This window comes from Ixodes scapularis, unplaced genomic scaffold (genome assembly GCF_016920785.2).
Source record: "Ixodes scapularis isolate PalLabHiFi unplaced genomic scaffold, ASM1692078v2 ptg000597l_1___fragment_3__unscaffolded, whole genome shotgun sequence".
In the NCBI taxonomy this organism is placed as follows: domain Eukaryota; kingdom Metazoa; phylum Arthropoda; class Arachnida; order Ixodida; family Ixodidae; genus Ixodes; species Ixodes scapularis.
In genome coordinates, this window is record NW_024610008.1 from 1,853,963 (window position 1) to 1,871,699 (window position 17,737).

The window sequence follows — 17,737 nt, forward strand, 5'->3', positions numbered from 1 at the left end:
TTGCAGATGCCAGAGGCTGTGGAAGGTCCCACCCCGTCGTTCCCGCGAAACCGCTGTAAGAGATGCGGTGTCAGTAGGGTCCCTGTCTGAATTTGCCGAATCATGACGGCTTCCCTACGAGAGAAATGTTGGGAGGGAATCTTAGGGATGGATAGCGGGTTGGCGGCGATTGTGTGTAATAAACTATTGCCAAGACCCCTAAAAGAAATGCAAACATAGGCGACAAGAGGGATGCCGCATTGCCATCCACCAGAATCAATGGCAGGAATGGCAGCGAGCGCGGTAAGTGCTGGGTTCGCCACGTCCCGCGACATGGTATAATTGCTTTTGGCGCATATCTGTCTCCGCGACATGTTTCTTTCCGCGGCACTTGTCTCGACGATCCTTACTAGGTGTGTCCCCAAGCATTCCGGTGCTTTGATAGCCGGCAGTGCTGAGGTCGTCGCCGGGGGTGATGCGTGTTTTCGAGGTCGGCTACTCCGCTATGCGAGTATGACCGAACAAAAACACGTCTTTTCAACCTCGCATGATTTTTGAACAAATCATCCATTCCTTAACGTGCAAATTTATAGTTATTTGTTTATAAAGCGTGTTTTTCACCCCAAATATTCACCAAATACACGGGACTTGCTAACAGTGCGCCAGCGATCGGGACACCGCAACTAACTCCAACGCTGGTTTTGTACAAATTTTAAGTGACGCGTTAATATTCTATAATCCCGTAGAGGGCAATAACAACGTCTGGGACACACAAAAGAGAGTCTCGGGGAGAGAAGAGTTACAATTATTCCATCCTTCTCTCGCGGTGGCCGGAGACAAGATAGTTATCGTCACTGTCTCTCAAAATTCCTAAAGGAGCGTTAGAAACGAGGCGTTAGCGACATCCAGCAGGTGCTATTTGCTAATCATTCAATTCTTTTTAAAATTCCTTTCTTCTGACTTGTTCAATAAGAAGTTGGTGTGTCTGAGGTATACTGCTCTGTTGAAAACGAATAGACCAAGAAATAAGGGCTGACATTTCGATGCAGTATCCATTCCAAAGGATTAGGACAGTAAAAATAAACTGGTAGATCATTCTTGAAATGGAATGCTCAAAGGCTACTTAGTTTCGTGAATTTAGGGCTCTAGAAGTATCAATATTTAATTTACAGATTTTGATAATTTTTAATATAATGTAATTAAATGCAAAGGTGCGAGCGAGCTGGACAAGAATGGCGAAAATAATCCCTGTAGAAAAGGAACAAGAGGGACAAAGGATAAACACAAACCTCCAAACACAGCTAGGTGACTGGTGCGCGACCGAAAAAAACTCATTTGGCGACCATGCAGGCCACACTGCATGGGTGAGGCACACCATGGTGCCCATAAACCACGTGGTCGTGAACGCTTTCTCATTCCAGCCCCCCCCCCTGATCACCCAAGCTCTCCCTGCTCTGTACGATGAAAACTGCTCACGCAACTTGGCTATTCCAACGCTATCCTGGCTCTCGCCCCCGGCGTTTTGACCTTCCACCCCGCATGCACGTGCGAAGTTCTCTCGAACGACGGCGACCCAGGCGAGTTCGTCCGTGACTCATTGTCCCTGGAGCTGGACGGCAACGGGTCACAGTCGAAATGAACAGCTTCCAATATTTCTTGATAAAATCACACTCATCTCTTCTGCAATCAGAGTAGAAATTTTCGGCGAAGCGCACAATGTCGTGGCCGTAATCGTCACGAACCGCATGCTCGAAAGGCGGAAGCTAAACGAAGAAGCTGAAGGCCGAGACAGCATGAGAGCCAAGTCCGTGAGTGCGTGCAAGGGGACGCTGCGCGTTTTGCTGGCGACGTCGCCAACCCAAAAACCCTGGCGGCCTATTCGATCGGGGCGGTTACGAGGTTCACGCATATAAATCAACTTGCCAATGAAACTGTCGCGCCAGTTTCAAAACAAATAGAGCAGAAATATTGGAACATACAGTGGTTCCTAGCAATTTGTTAGCTCATATTTTATTTTTACCGTGTCCTATCCCCTTTAGGGCGAAGGTGTTTTCCTTGTCCGAAATAACCAGGGAAATACCCTGTTTCTACGTATGCCTGGTTTGTCCCATAAGTGTTAAAGCTATACGTTAGATTTAGATGCAAGATGGCGACCGGACAGCCGATCACTAAAGACAAGCTATGGCACTTGTTGGGTGGTATAAATCCAAAGATGCCAAGTGACAATCGAACATCCACCAGTCAAGCTTAATTCCAGCAGTTGGTCGAGAACTGAGGCCCAAACATCCCTAGAGATAACCGAACAAGCGGACATTTAAGCTTAACTTTGGCGCTTGCTAAGCGATATAGAACCAAAATATCAAGACCGGCAAGCGTAAGTTCGGACTTCACCTTTGAAGAATAATTTTCAACACAGGCCAGGAGCGTTGCTATGCCCACGATAACCAGCGGTAACGATATGCTAAAACTGGCCATTAACGCCAACGGCCATTTTGGGTTTTTTTATTTATTGGTTTATAGAACAAATTGAATGCACAACAATTTACAACATGTACTGTTTTATTTTCAGCGCCGCAAACTGTTTTGCCAAAATTGCACATTATAGGTGTAGACAAATTCATATCTTCAGCACGGGAGGGAGCCACCTCACCGAGGGGGAGTACGAGTATCGCGCAAGCGGCTTGGGACCGTTGGCCAATGAGCGACACACACACAGGAAGCAACGTGACCTGCCATATCGAGGCAAGCTCGTCGAACTCAAACTCAGTACTCATTCTTCTTGGTTGTATTAACCCGACGCTAATAAACAGTTCATGACTTCATAACATGGTGTCAGAAACGGAGCACGAAAACGCTCGCACATGAAGTCAAGACCGATATGTGTCGCACGGCACAAGAGTGAAAACAAGAGAAGACGGGCAGCACAGAAAATGGCAAAAGGAAGCGGCACCGCTACTACGCAGCAGTCGGGCGGGAGTCCTAACGTCCAACCTCCCATAACGGGAGGGGTCTTCGCAAGTTTGCTGCCTCCTTCGAAGCCACTCGACATGTCCGGAGACCTAGGGGTATCCTGGAGAACATGGTGGGACGACTTTAAGTCGCAAGACGCCGAAGTACAGGCCGCGACGTTCCTAGTTGTCGTAGGGGAAGACGCCAGGCGCGTCTACAAAATGTTCACGTTCAAAAGCCCAGGTAATGAACAGTGCGATAGGGAGATAGCCCAGTTTTTTTTTTAAAAGCATTGCAAGCCTGCTATAAACTTGAGCAATAGGGACTTTGTATTCGGCACACGGAACCAGCATGACGCGAACGATTCGATGACTGGCTCGCCTAGATGCACAAGCTGGCAAAGCCTTGCGATTCTGGCGAGCTACGCGACCGCATGTTGCGAAGTCGAACCATTCTTGCAATGGCCAACAAGCAATTGCAACAACGACGATTCTACTTTGGAGCAAGTGATACAAAAGTACCGCACGGAGGAACGGGGATCCCTACAGTTCAAAGATATCCAAGTTGGAGCATCGCCTGCCGTTGTTCGTAAACTCAAGTCCGAGACAGGCCCTCAGTGTAGATATTCTATGCACACAAGCGGAATATGCCCTGCAGAGGGTACGATGTATAAAAACTGTGGCCGGAGGGAACATTTCGCTTGAGCGTGTCGCGCGAAGAATGTCCCACCGAAATATAGAGCATCACCACTGAAGAATGTTCGCCATGTTGAACGATGCAAATCTCGAAGTTCCAACTCCGAAGAAGAGAAGGTGGTTTGTTGTCTATCCAAGACTGTTTGTGATGAACAGTTCTGGAGTGCTGACGTCAGAGTTGCAGGAAACGCAGTTGAGTGCAGGGTGGACACAGGAACAAACTGTTTTGTTATGTCTGCAACGCAACTGCGACGAGTCATGAAACAGAAACCGCAAGCAGTCACTACGAAAACAGGTTAGTTCTTTGGTCATGTCAGTAAAGTGGAAAGCCGCATTAGGCTGCCAGTCGCCCATGGCAACCAGAGTACCGACGTGCAGTTCTACATCATGAAATGGAAAGTACCCACAACGATGAGCGGTACCTTTCCGAAACGACTGAACCTGATCAAGTGAGTGGCGTCAGCGGAAAAACACTCCAACCAGGCAGTAAAAGAACACGAGGACGTCATCCATGGAATTGGTAAAATCAAAGGTGCCAAGTATCACATGTAGCTCAAGCCGGATGCTCAGGGTGTTACGCAACAGCCACGTACAGTCCCAGTGGCCATCTGAGACCAGCTGAAAAAAGACCTAGATGGCCTTGTGCAAGACAAGGTGATTGCAGAAATGACAGAACCAAGAGAGTAGGTTTACCCAATCGGGGTTGTGAAACAGGACAAACTCCGACTGTGCATCGATCCACAAGAGCTCAACAAGGTTCTCATGCAAGAGAACTACTGCATGCCCACACTGGAGGATATAGCAACACGACTGGAGTGAGCCCACGGGGTTTTGACAGTTCAAGCTAGGCACACCGAGCTCGTACCTCTGCACATTTGCAACACCGTTCGGGAGATACAGGTTTCTCTGAATACCTTTCGACATATGGTGAGCTCATGAGGTGTTCCAGAAGACCATGCATGTGGTGTTTAAAGGTCTCCACGGAGTTTAATTCATGGTCGATGACATTCTGATCTGGGGAAGGACTGAAAAAAAGCATGACCATCGTCTGCAAGCCGTGCTGCAGAGGTGTCGTGAGGCCAACCTCAGACTGAACAGAGAGAAATGCAACTTTTCCTAAAGCCACATCAAGCACTTCGGACATATCTTGTCACCCGAGGGACTCTCGATTGAGCCCACGAGAGTACAAGACATCCTTGCCCTCCCAAGACCATCAGCGTGTGGGAACCGAAAAGCTTCCTAGGAGTCGTGAACTACCTTGGCAAGTTCATCCCGCACATGTCCGACATAAGTGCACCGTCAAGGCAACTCTTGAAGAAAGAGGCGGCTAGGTCCTGGACAGAAGGGCAAGATGAAGGCTTCACAACACTTCGAACGGCGTTGACTGTCGCACCGACTTTGCGGTTCTGCGACAAGAACAAACCAGTAACGCTGTCAGTGGATGCAAGTACCAGAGGAACGGGTGCAGTGTTGCTTCAGGAGGATTAGCCAGTAGCCTACTGATCAAGGACGTTACATAACTCCCAAAATAACTATGCCCAGATCGAGAAGGAGCTGTTGGAGCCGATTTCACGACAACATTTTCGGGCAAACCGTTACCGTGGAGTCGGACCACAAGCCACTTAGGCGATCCTCAGAAAACGTCTGAATCAATGTCCTCTCAGATTACGAAAGATGAGACTAATCTTACAAAAGTATGACCTGCTGGTGAAGTTCACTCATGGTAAAGAGCTGTACATCGCAGACATGCTCTCAAGAAACCCTTTGAAGGTGGGAAAGCCATAAGTCTTCGGTCGAGGTGAATGTCTTGGAGTTTGTCCCTGACAGAGATGAAACACTGTAAGAATATCATCAAGCAGTATGCAGGGACAAGGATCTGAGTACCATGCTCCAAATGCATGGAGCCAGTGGCCGAGCAACAAAGAAGGCATTCCAGGCCCGTTAAACCCATATTGGCCGTAGAGAGATGAAATTCATGAGGAGGAGGGCTTGTTCTTCAGGTCGAATAGACTCGTTATTAAAGAAGAGATGAAGAGCACCATCTTGGCAAGGCTTACAAAGCTCACAGCGGAGTAGAGAAGTCACTGCATTCTGCAAAAGAAGCTCTCTACTGGCCTGCAGTGCAGAATGACATCAAGCAGGTGGTATAAAATTGCAGTGTGTGCAAGGAACACAAGCCGAGGCAACAGAAGGAGCCACTTGTGAACCATCCAGTGCCACCGTCACCGTGGCAGATAGTTGGAGTCAGGGCCGTAACCACGGAGGGGTTAGGGGGTTCTGTCCCCCCCCCCCCCCCCCCGAAATTTTTTTCTGGGTACGGCCCTGGTCGGTGCACTGGCAGCCAGCCTCTTTTAATCTCCACCTCTGCGCACACGCAGTGGCGCCGGTTGGCTACCGGGTACCAAACCGGGACCGGTTCTCCGGTTTGCTGTAACTCTCCATTATATGCCACCGATGCACATGATTCATAGGCGAAAATAAGACAATAGACACTTTCAATATGGCCGCCGTTGTCCCCGGAAACCCCCCCTGAAATTTTTTTCTGGGTACGGCCCTGGATGGAGTGGACTTGTTTCAGCACTCAGGACACCACTACATTGTGTTGGTGGACTATTACTCTTTTTTCTGTGAAGTCCACAAGTTTCAAAGGTCCACTGCCAGCACAATAATCGAATGCTGCCTGGCAACGTTTGCTGTGCATGGTCTACCTGTAAGTTTGGTTATTGACAATGGACCACCATTCAATGGCGCTTACTTCAAAGAGTTCTTACAGCACCGAGGAATTTCACATGCGATATTTATCCCGTATTATCCTCAGTCAAACGGGATGGCAGAGGGAGCGGTACAGGAGTCAAAAAAACTCATGACCAAGTGCAGCTACGGAACGCCAGGCTACTACGATGGCCTACTCGAATAGCGAAACACACCCAGGGATGGAGTTCTCGGACCACCAGTTGAAAGACTCATGAACAGACATACCAGGACGGAGATCCCTACACATCCATCTTAGTGCAAGGGACGAGCACAGACCCAAGCAAGGTAATACAGCGGCTGAGAGAAAAACAACGAACTCAGCAACGGTACTACAACGAAGGCACCAAACCTCTTCCTGAATTACACGCGAGAGAAGACGTCTATTTTCAAGATCAAGAACGAGGATCCTGGAAACCGGCTGTCATACCCGCTAGGGCCTAGCAGCCAAGGTCATACATTGTTCAAGACGACGTGGGCATACAGCGCAGAAGGAACAGCATCACTCTTCGCAGGAGCGAGAGATCGAAACAAAAACCAGCCCGCTAGCGCGACAGAAATTTTGTTTACGAGTAAAAAAGAGAGATGCAGAAAAGTTCGCATCTTCAACACGGGAGGGAGCTACCTCACCGAGGGGGAGCACCAGTATCGCGCAAGCGGCTTGGCATCGTTGGCCAATGAGCGACACACACACGGGAAGCAACGTGACCTGCCATGTCGAGGCAAGCTCGTCGAACTCGAACTCAGTACTCAGTCTTCTTGGCTGTATTAACGCTACGCTATTAAACAGTTCACAACACTAAGCACTCGTTAGGAACTGCTTGCTAAAACAAAAGTGCTTAAAATGCTGCGAGTATTTCTATTCGCATTTGCAATTCACTAAATTGAAGCACAAATAGTCTGTCTTATCAAGGTGCTTGGACATCGTCATGTTCATTGACACTGCCTTTCAGCGTGTAAGACGCAAACTTGCTCACGATCTCTATAGCATGATACGCAGCTGCACCCGAAGTTTTCACGTACTCACGTACTTTCAGAGAAAAATATATTTTGGGGATTGTTTTCAGCAAGTTTGCGCATCTAGCGCGCGTTTTTGCCGTCACATTGAGCACAGATTGAGCTTGTATTGATTGTGAGTCCACACATCTCGGTACCAGAAGAGAACTGACTCTCGTGCTTTATGTCATGAGCCCGCGCCAGGCTCCGAGCTGCTGCTCGAGCGCCCGCGAAACACCGATACATCTTCCGCTCTTTAAAGAAAAGAAATACAAAGAAAATAAGTACGAAAATAACAACATACAAAGAATGCGGATAGCATTAAATAGAAAATAAACACACAAAAGAAACTATGGAAACTGTTCAAATGTTTTGTCGTAGGTTAGTCGACGTGGTGCGTGTCTGCTTCGTGATGATCTTCTCAGTGCTGGAGCCTCATCTGTCAAAGTTTCACGGGATGCTGGGGATGGATGTGTGGAACGATGGTCTGTATCTGGGTTACAGTGTGGTTGTGGAAGCTGTGGAGACTGCGAAGTCTGTGAAGGCTGCGGATTGTCGTGGGCGTCGGAGTGCTACTGTGGTGAAGTGGCATCTTCATCCAGGCAATCATTGAATGCCTCCGACGTTTTCAACAAATGACGGCGGTTTCTCCTGTAGATCTTGTTCCGGTCGGTTTGGGCAGTGTAGGAGCGTGGCCCGGCACAATTTGTTACCCTAGCTTTCTCAAACCAACCGCCTTTTCCTCGCATGCGGACGACGTCACCGCTCTTCAGGTCCTTCAGCGACGTTCCAGGCTTGTTCTGTTGCCTCTTGCACACAGGTTTCCTCAGGTGCGATGAGAAATCAGGAAGTTGTGCTCGCAGTTTTCTTCCATACAGCAACTCTCCCGGAGACTGTCCTCCTATCAAAGGGGAACACCGATAGTTCAAGAGACCGAGAAAAAAATCATCCCCTGCATCATCACATTTCTTTAAAATTCTCTTTACAATTTGTACCCCTTTTTCAGCAAGACCGTTGGATTGCAGAAAGTGGGGGCTTGATGTCACGTGATGGAAGTCATAAACCCTGGAAAACCGTTTAAACTCGGAAGATGAAAATTGTGGCCCATTGTCTGAGCAAACTTCTATTGGAATGTCGTGCCTTGCGAACCAGCCTGACAATGTATGGATGATGGTTTGCGAACAGGTGTCCTGGAGTCTTTCAACCTCTGGGTAGTTTGAATACGCATCAAACTCAACTAAATAAGAGTAACCTCCATAGGCAAACAAGTCAATGCCAACACGATACCATGCGTAAGGAGGGGGCTCGCGCATCATTAGTGGTTCGCGGGGTTGCAGATATGCAAACTTCTTACATGTCGCGCATTCCGCAACAAAGGTGTGAATGTCCTGCGCCATTTTGGGCCAAAACATCAGTTGGCGTCCCCTTTCTTTACATTTGTTTACACCTAAGTGCCCTTGGTGGACCCGCCGAGGTGACGAAGGGATCACCACCTTCGTTCCTTTAAGAATGATTCCATTGACCACCGACAGTTCAGGGTCAAGTGAGCTGAAGTTGCCTTGCAGTGGATACCCGTTCTCTAGACAGTGAAGGACGTCTTGTAACTCAGGGTCCCTCTGTGTTTCAGTTCTGAGTCTGTCCTGTGTTGTCTCGCTCACAAGCGCGGCAAGCATTCCCACAGCGTGTACTTCAACATCCTCCAAGCCTTGCTTGTGATCAGGACTATGCTGCCCAGCTCTTGACAAAGCGTCAGCTAGCACAAGCTTTCTGCCAGGTAGAAACTGTAGCGTGAAGTCGTACCTCATCAGTCTCAAAAAGAAACGTTGTAGGCGAGGGGGAACATCACCCAGTCTTTTTTTTTTTTGATAAAGCGACCAACGGGCTGTGATCAGTCTCGAGAAGGATGTGTCTACCATATGTGAGGTGGTGAAACCTCTCGCATCCAAATACCAGCCCAAGCGCCTCCTTCTCAATCTGAGAGTATCGTGATTCGCTGTCCGAGAGTGATCGGGAGGCATACGCCACAGGGCGCCACGACTTGTCGTACAGCTGCAATAAGGCCGCTCCGAGTCCATCTGTAGACGCGTCAGCCGACAGTTTTGTGGGTCTACTAGGGTCAAAAAGTGCGAGGACTGGAGCACTGGTCAGCTCTAGTTTTAATTGCTTCCACTCATTGTCATGAGCAGCTGTCCACTCAAAAAGTACATCTTAGCGAAGAAGTTGTCTAAGATTTGCTGTACGTTCGGATAAACTCTTTAAGTATTTTCCAAAGTAATTTATAACGCCAAGCATGAGCTGGAGAGCTTTCTTGTTTGTGGGTGCATCCATCTTCACGATATTTTCTAAAAGACTCGGATCAGGCCTGATACATTCTTTGCTCACTACATCCTCAAGGAAAATTACTTCTGGAATTCCAAACTGGCATTTCTCTGAGTTTAGCGTCAGGCCTGCGCTGTGTGCAGCTTGCAGAGCTGACCGCAGCCGATCATCATGCTCCTGTTGCGTAGCTCCCCAGACCAGCACGTCATCAATGTAAACACGTACCCCCTTCAGTCCTTCAAAAATTTCAGACATCGCACGCTGGAATACCTGTGGCGCAGAAGCCAATCCAAATGGCAACCTCAAAAATCGGTATCGTCCAAAAGGGGTGCCGAATGTGCAAACTCGCGATGTTTCGTCAGTCAACGGGATTTGGTGAAAGCCTGCCCGCGCATCAAGCTTTGAAAACACTGTGGCGCTAGCAAGCTCAGCTTGTGTATCTTCCCTTCTCAGCATTTCGAAATGCTCACGTCTCAGATACTCATTGATTCTTCGTGGGTCCATGCATACTATTAAACTGCCGTTCTTCTTTTTCACCAAGACTAGGGGGCTTACCCAGTCTGAGGGCTCCTTCATTCTTGTGATAATTCCTGCCTGCTCCATGCGGTTCAGTTCTTGCTTCAGCGGCTCCATGAGGGCTTGAGGTACCCTACGGGTGGGTTGAACGACAGGCACTGTGCCTTCCTTAAAAGAGATGCTGTATGGACGTTGGATTTTCCCGATGCCTTCAAACAGTGCTGGAAATTCTCGCTGAACTTGGGATTGAGTATTCGTGATGGTGGCGATCTTGTGCACACGGTTCACCAAGCCTAACTCTTCACAAGTAGGCAATCCTAGAAGTGCACGCCTGTTCTTCTTGACGACAAAAAACTCGGCGGAAACAACTTTTCCTTGGAACTTGAGCATGAGTCTGGCTTTTCCAAGGTGGCCGATAGCGCTGCCGTTGTAGCTTTGTAACACTGCCGGACTTGGTATCAGGTGCTGCCTGGAGTTGGCGCTTCGGAAGAGTGACAGCGGGAGAAGATTGACTTGGGAGCCGGTGTCTACCTTGAACTGTAGAGGCACCTTTTCAATCATTACCTTGATCAACCAGTCTTTCTCAGCGATTTTCCTGGACTCGCCGACCTGGAGTATCTCAAAGTTATCTTCTTACGGTATTTCTACTTCCTCCACTCGCCGACTGCTTTGCTCATCTTGAGGCTTTGCGTCACAACATATCGCGAAATGGTGTTTTTTTCCGCACAAATTGCATTTCTTGCCGAAAGCTGGGCATCGGCGTGGTGCGTGAAATCGGTTGCACTTTCGACATCGCAGACGTGACGCACTTTTTTCACTCTTTTGCATGGCGTCTACTTGTTCTACTGGTGTCGGGTGCTGATCCATCCACATCCTCGCTTGTTGCGACGAATTCTCTGCAGCTTTGCAGATTCTCGTTGCTTTCTCAAGGGTCAGGTCATCCTCCCTCAGCAGACGTTCCCGCAGTTTGTGATCTCTGACGCCATCGACAATCTGATCTCTCACAAGAGAATCTGTCAGGTCGCCGAAATTACACGAGCGCACTTTGAGTTTAACGTCTCTCAAAAAGTTTTCAAATGACTGACCTTCCATCTGGATCCTCTTGCGGAAAACGTGGCGTTCGAATGTTTCGTTAGCTTTCGGTGCACAATAATCTTGAAACTTGTGAACTACCGCCTCGAAGCTTTCCCTTTGTTCTTCCGTGAGAGTGAATGTGTTGAAGACGTCGACAGCTTCAGGTCCCGCGACGTGCCGCAAGATAGCTATCTTCTGCCTGTCTGTTCGAACCTCTGGATCAGACCCGGTCGCTTCAAGGAAGAGCTCCACTCGTTGAAGGAATCGTTTCCAGTTGTCTGCGACGTTCCCTGAGAACGATAAACCTTCCGGTGGTTTCAGCATCTCCATATTGGACTTCAAGGTTCGCCCGGTCAGATATCAGTCGGGTTTCGGCACCATGTATTGATTGTGAGTCCACACATCTCGGTACCAGAAGAGAACTGACTCTCGTGCTTTATGTCATGAGCCCGCGCCAGGCTCCGAGCTGCTGCTCGAGCGCCCGCGCAACACCGTGTGCGATATACAAAAAGTGCCCAATGAAATTAGGCATTCTGGTCAGCGCTGTTGCAAAGGGGAAAGCGACAGTTCCTACTAGAGCGCAGCTCTTAGGTGCCCGTTTCCGGCTTGAACGGCGTCAGCGTAACCGCGCGGTGCATTATAAGAAATCTCCCATAATGCACAGCACGAGGGCCACGTGACCTCGGGAGGGTAACGTGACCCTGGTCACGTGATCCTCTCGTGGTGCATTATAGGGCATTTCCCACACAACCCCGAGGGCCTCGGGAGGATCTCGGGAGGACCTCGGGAGGACCTTCGGTTTCTTCGGGAGAATCTCGGGAATTTTCGGTGACCTCGGGGTCACGTGACACCACTTCCCCCCTTGAGGTGACGTGATCCCCCCTCTCCGAGGTCCCGTGACCCCCGAGGTGGAGGGAAGGGTCACGTGACCTCCAAGGTCACGTGAACCTTCACTGCTCCTCCTCGAGAGCTGCGCTCTAATTTGGCGTTACAGGGAGTTGTAGACGGCTTTCACTTTTTTTTTAACGCACCCTTGTTTGTTTCTTTTTCATTAAAATTCCGTGATACGCGGTTACGTTGACCAGATGCAACCCATAGCACCAGCACAAAGACCAACAGTCCCTGCCACCGTCTGCGGAGCCGTCCTCGCTCCTCTGGTTCTTCGCTCGTCCGAAAGAAGGCCAGTTGCGGGCTGAAGTTGTGATTACCTTGGCTTCTTCGAGCCTAGAGGTCCCTAATTACCTACCCACAAAAAATATTGCGGCTTAAAAGGATTGTGCTACTTGGAAGGAACTCGATGGCCACAGCATTGTTTACAAAGTACACAAAGCAAGCTATTTTTCATAGATATGCTCATTCTGTAAAGACATCTCAATGCTGTCTGGATTTATATACAACCGACACCCACGAGTTCGACATATGGACAGCATTCTTGAATTGACCAAATATGGTGCAACAGCATTAGATGTGCCCAGTTATTCACAATTGCACAAAATCCGAAAGTCGAATCGAATTATTCGGTCGATCACTATTATATTCGAAATCAACGTCGACTATTGCCTCACCCCTAGTTTTTTCGCACCATTTCGGAGTAGACCTAGCGCATATTCAATTGGTCGCGTACAACATTTTTTCTGGTATTGATCAATGTATTACATGTTTCCGATGAAGCCTATTCTTGCGATGTTTTCTTCATTTGGGAAGCAAAGAGACATCAGGAAACGCCTTTGCACTGACTTCATGGAACAACTCAAAAACGCTAATGCAACTCGGATAAAAAAGAATCGATGCACTCACACATCATCATGTCTCAGGGAATACAAATAGCAAGGCGAGAACTGTGGATGAGATAAAGGAGAAAACAGTGGTGCCGCTGCAGGGTTTATGACATGGGGACCTCTATCGCTGCTTGCAGCAAAACAAATGCTATGAAATTGTATATGGTTAGAAGAAAAGAGTATATCAAAGTGAAAAACAATTACTTTGTAATACTGTAAAAAGTAACCGCACTTTTTACATCAGTTATGTTATTTGAGAGACATATGCCCTTGCATAATATTGAGACATACGATGGCCCGTTTGTCAGTTACCATTGAAAATTGCACAGTATGCAATATCTCGGGACGCGTGCTAAACATATTCAATGCAGTGGAATTATAACAAAACAAGCTTTTCAGTAGTACTTTGTACTAACCTTATTATGACCGAAGCACACGCGAGTCTCTCCCCCCTCCCCTCCCCCCCCCCCCCCCGCCCCCCAGGAGGATAGCCTGAGCTAGCGGTGTTCATTTGAGCAGAATTCTCCTCGAAGAAGGTTAGGTACGTGTTTTATTTTTGTACTTTTTTAATTTAGTGACGACCCTTCTGAATGCTTAACAAGTTAATTTGTTGCCTAATTGCATGATTGTATTTTATTTTAACAAAAATGTAAATTATAAAATACAAAAAACATCCATATTTTTCCTTTTCTTTTTTTTTTTTTTTTTACTTAGCAAGCACATTGATGTTCGAAATAATATTTTATTAAGAGTATCTCTATATTTTAAGGTCTCAAGACCCGTGAACCTGGAAGCGAAATGTGCATTTTGTGAGATTTTGCGATTAATTGAGCTCCTTTAAGCATTTAAAGGAACGCGCCCTTCCAGCATCATGTCAAATTCAACTGTAATACGTCTAGTATGCTTACTCATGCACAATTTTTTACATATTTTGTTGTTATTACTGATGCGCTAAGAGAAATCTCTAACTTCCCGACATAAGTTTTTCGCGTGTATGAGAGTAATATAAATACTAAATGCTTGAAAGGTACGGAAATTTCACCAGCGCAGAGTTCACGAATATTAAAACTTTTTTTCGCATATTTTATGTCTAAATAAAAATTAAAAATAATAAAAAAAAACATCGCATTTTGTTTTGTAAGAATAAACTTGTGTTGATTAGTCTGATAAGTACGGAGAGCACAAAATGTGTCGTATGTTCATGAAGCCAGCGGGATGGTTAGTTATGCTTGCTACGGGAAGACTTATTGCGGTTTCGGACGTATTGCTCACAGGACATTCATGTGCTAATCTGGCTTATGTGAACAATCAAGGCAAGTGAAAATTTGTTTAGGAGAAAAATGTGTGAGTAATAGGCTTTAAATAAAATTTTCCACGGTTGTGAACATACTTTACAAAGATCTTGTACATTAGATCTTACGCCCAAAAATTGAATGGCCTTTGTGCGGACAGATTTTGAGTAGTTCGAACGTTGATCTGCGTTATGGTCTACCCCGTGACGTTTTGGGACATCATGGACAGCTACGCTTTGTCATTCGGGAGCTTTGTAATAAAATATTACAAATGTACGCTTTGTAATTGTATAAGGTAAAACAGAGTTGTGAAATGCACCCTTGACAAAAATTAAAAAAAATGATGCATGCAGGTTCCGAATTTTACGTCTCATTTTGGATTGAGTCTTGTTATTTTGAACAGCCTAATAGTTTTCGCAAGAAATCCAGCCAATAAACCTGTCTTTGTTAAAGGGCTTATGTACGATTAATGTTTCTAAATAACATTCATTTCTTTATAGATAAAACAAGAGTAGGAAAGCTTCGATAGATATTTCCTTTTTTTTAAAAAAACTCGACAAGGCTCGGGTCTTGTCACCTTTAGATGTAATAGACCGTTTCGGAAATTGAGTCTGGTCACTCTGATCACAGTTTATTTATGTCACATGAGCTGTACTTATGATGGGCTTACGGTTTACAAAGAAAATATCAGTTGACGATATTCCAAAGCAAATAATGAGAGGCCTATATATTTGAAAAGTTTCTATATTGCGATGCACAGATTTTATACTAGAGCTCAGAAAGTGTTCATTTATAACCTGGGTCCAATCTGAGTTTCACCACACAATACACCCTAAAGCCCCTATGTGAAAAATACGCATAAGAATGGGTTGGCGCCTCGTCTCGATCCCTGAAATATTTACCACTGTGAAAAGTAAAATTGGATTCAGCAAGCACATAGCAATCCTTACATTATCGTCGGCCCTTGACTCAAGAAAATGAAGATACCCAATTAAATACTGCTTGTTAATTACCACCAAGAGTATGGAAAATAACAAATTGATATTTATAGCCATCTCGGTGGCAATGGGTTTCAGAACGGGTATATTACGAACGTTCAAGTATGGTATATGCACGTATTGATTATAGTGAGTTCATAAAATCTTGCAAGGAAAAGAAAAGACTTCCGTTTTTTTTTAGATTTGTCTCAAGCAAAGTGAGTTCCAACGTACAGTTCGCAGTGTACTTAGAGCAAGCGGGCAAACTGAAAATGAAATGTAAGGTTTTGCATCCACTTACAAAACCTCGTCGTTGGCATTTAATATTTTCGGGTAAAATAAATGTTTCACTTGAGTTTTCACATTTTAAAGCACAGGTGCCAAAGTCAAACTCTTCGAAACCCTATAAACAAATATTTTTGCTGACATATAGTAATCATGGCTCAAAGTGCACCAAAATATTTAGAGTAATCGCCGCTGTAAAAAAGTGTTTTCATAAGCGCGGCGGCAATGATGGATTTCAGAGCGGCTTAAACGACAATGTAAAACAGAATATTATGAATAGCAAACGATAGAAAATGAGTTACTTTTATATTTTCTCTGGTGAGTACATATCTTTGCTTAATGCCCAGATTCGAAATAATACCTCACAATAAATCAACTTTAGCCTTCACGTCACAAATTTGAAGAGACACTTTATGACCACTCGAAATTCATCTTGAAGAAGAGTAGATATGACTGCGAGCACAGTCGCAAATCCACGCACAAATAATACACTATCTTTTTTTAGGGGCGAAGCTCCTTAGGGGCTAGCCATGTCCCTATGTCCGTACGCCGTCCGGCGTGCCCCTGCTCCTAAGTTCAGCAGCGAGAGCAAAATAAAAAATGAAAAAAAAAATTAAAACAATTAAAAAAGGAAGACGAAAAATAGGGGGATCTGAGATGCCATCCCATCTGTCTTCTTAAAAAAGAAAAAGAAGAAAACAACACATTCTTCTACTATCATGAATGAAAACGGCACCATCAGCACTATCTATGACCAAAATCGGTATCAAGAAAAAGAAGAAAAAAAAAAGAGTAGGGGGTTCTGAGTTGCTATCCCATCTGTCTTCTTAAAAAAATAAAAAGAAGAAAACCACACATTCTCCTACTGACATGAATGAAAACGGCACCATCAGCACTACCCATGACCAAAATCAGTATCATCAGCACCACCCCAGCTTCGCCCCAATCAACATCATTCACCACGTGGAGATGCGGTAATTTTTTTATATGCCAGGGGTTTCTCGTGCCAGAATGTTGAATTAAATACCCTGGCGACAACTTCAGTCAAATAGGTAGGCAGTATAAAAAATCTGTAGAGGCGCGTACAAAATTCGGTGGCTGCCTGAACCGTAGACATTAAAAGTTTTCTATACCGTTTGAATATGCAGTCGAGTTGTGTAAACAAAACTAGGGCCCCTAGTAAAATATTTTATTTGTATGAAAAAGTTATTGGTCCAACAAACGCATAATATAAAATAACATAATATATGGACATTTAAAACCCATGCAAGAGTACATAACAACTACAAGATACTAATAGGAAGACTCTTATAAGGTTTTATATTATCATATCATGTTCTTGTATCTTTTATGAGGTTTTTGTGTGCTCTTAAATGATCCTATCTAAGCATATGTATTTATTGGACCAAAAGGTTTCGTATACATATAAGACATCTCTCTAAAGGTGTCTCATCACAAAAACCCCTGTTGATAGCTCAAATCCAGCGTATCGCGCGATTATCCATGGGATGAATCCAGCTATAATTTCGGGGTTCTTTTGCCGCGATTGTTGATCTTGATCGGTATAACTGCCGTACCACCGTATGGTAGTTTTATTGGTACTGTGAGATTCACGTTAAATACCCCAAGTTAGCAGTCGTGCTAGCTCAATTGTCCTTCAGCAGAGTACGCACCACATGCAATATTTAAGTTCCCACTGGCTGAACCTCCATATTGCCGCGTGCGCAGCAAGCCAAGTAGGCAACGCGGTTCGCTCCCACGCCGATTGCCGGAATTCGAATGCCACCACCGCTTTTGTTCTTTTTTGTTTTTGTTTTTTCCTTCCCTCTGTAAGTAGAACAATCCAAAAAGTTGGGGAACCGTGTAGCTTCTTCATGCTGAGAATATATACCTGCAGAACGATCGAGGTAAAATGATCTAGGCTTCTAGTCAAGGCTCAAAAGAGGCTGTGCCGCGCCTTACGGGGTCAGTCTTTCCCAAGCGCTCGATCCCGCTGGTACGACGTTATCGACGGCTGCGACGCTAGCCATCTTCTAGCTTGTTTCGTGCACAAGTTCGCCCCATTAAATGCTTAGTTGCCTTCGGTCATTCGTCGCCTCATCAATTGTCATTCGTGACATTTTGGT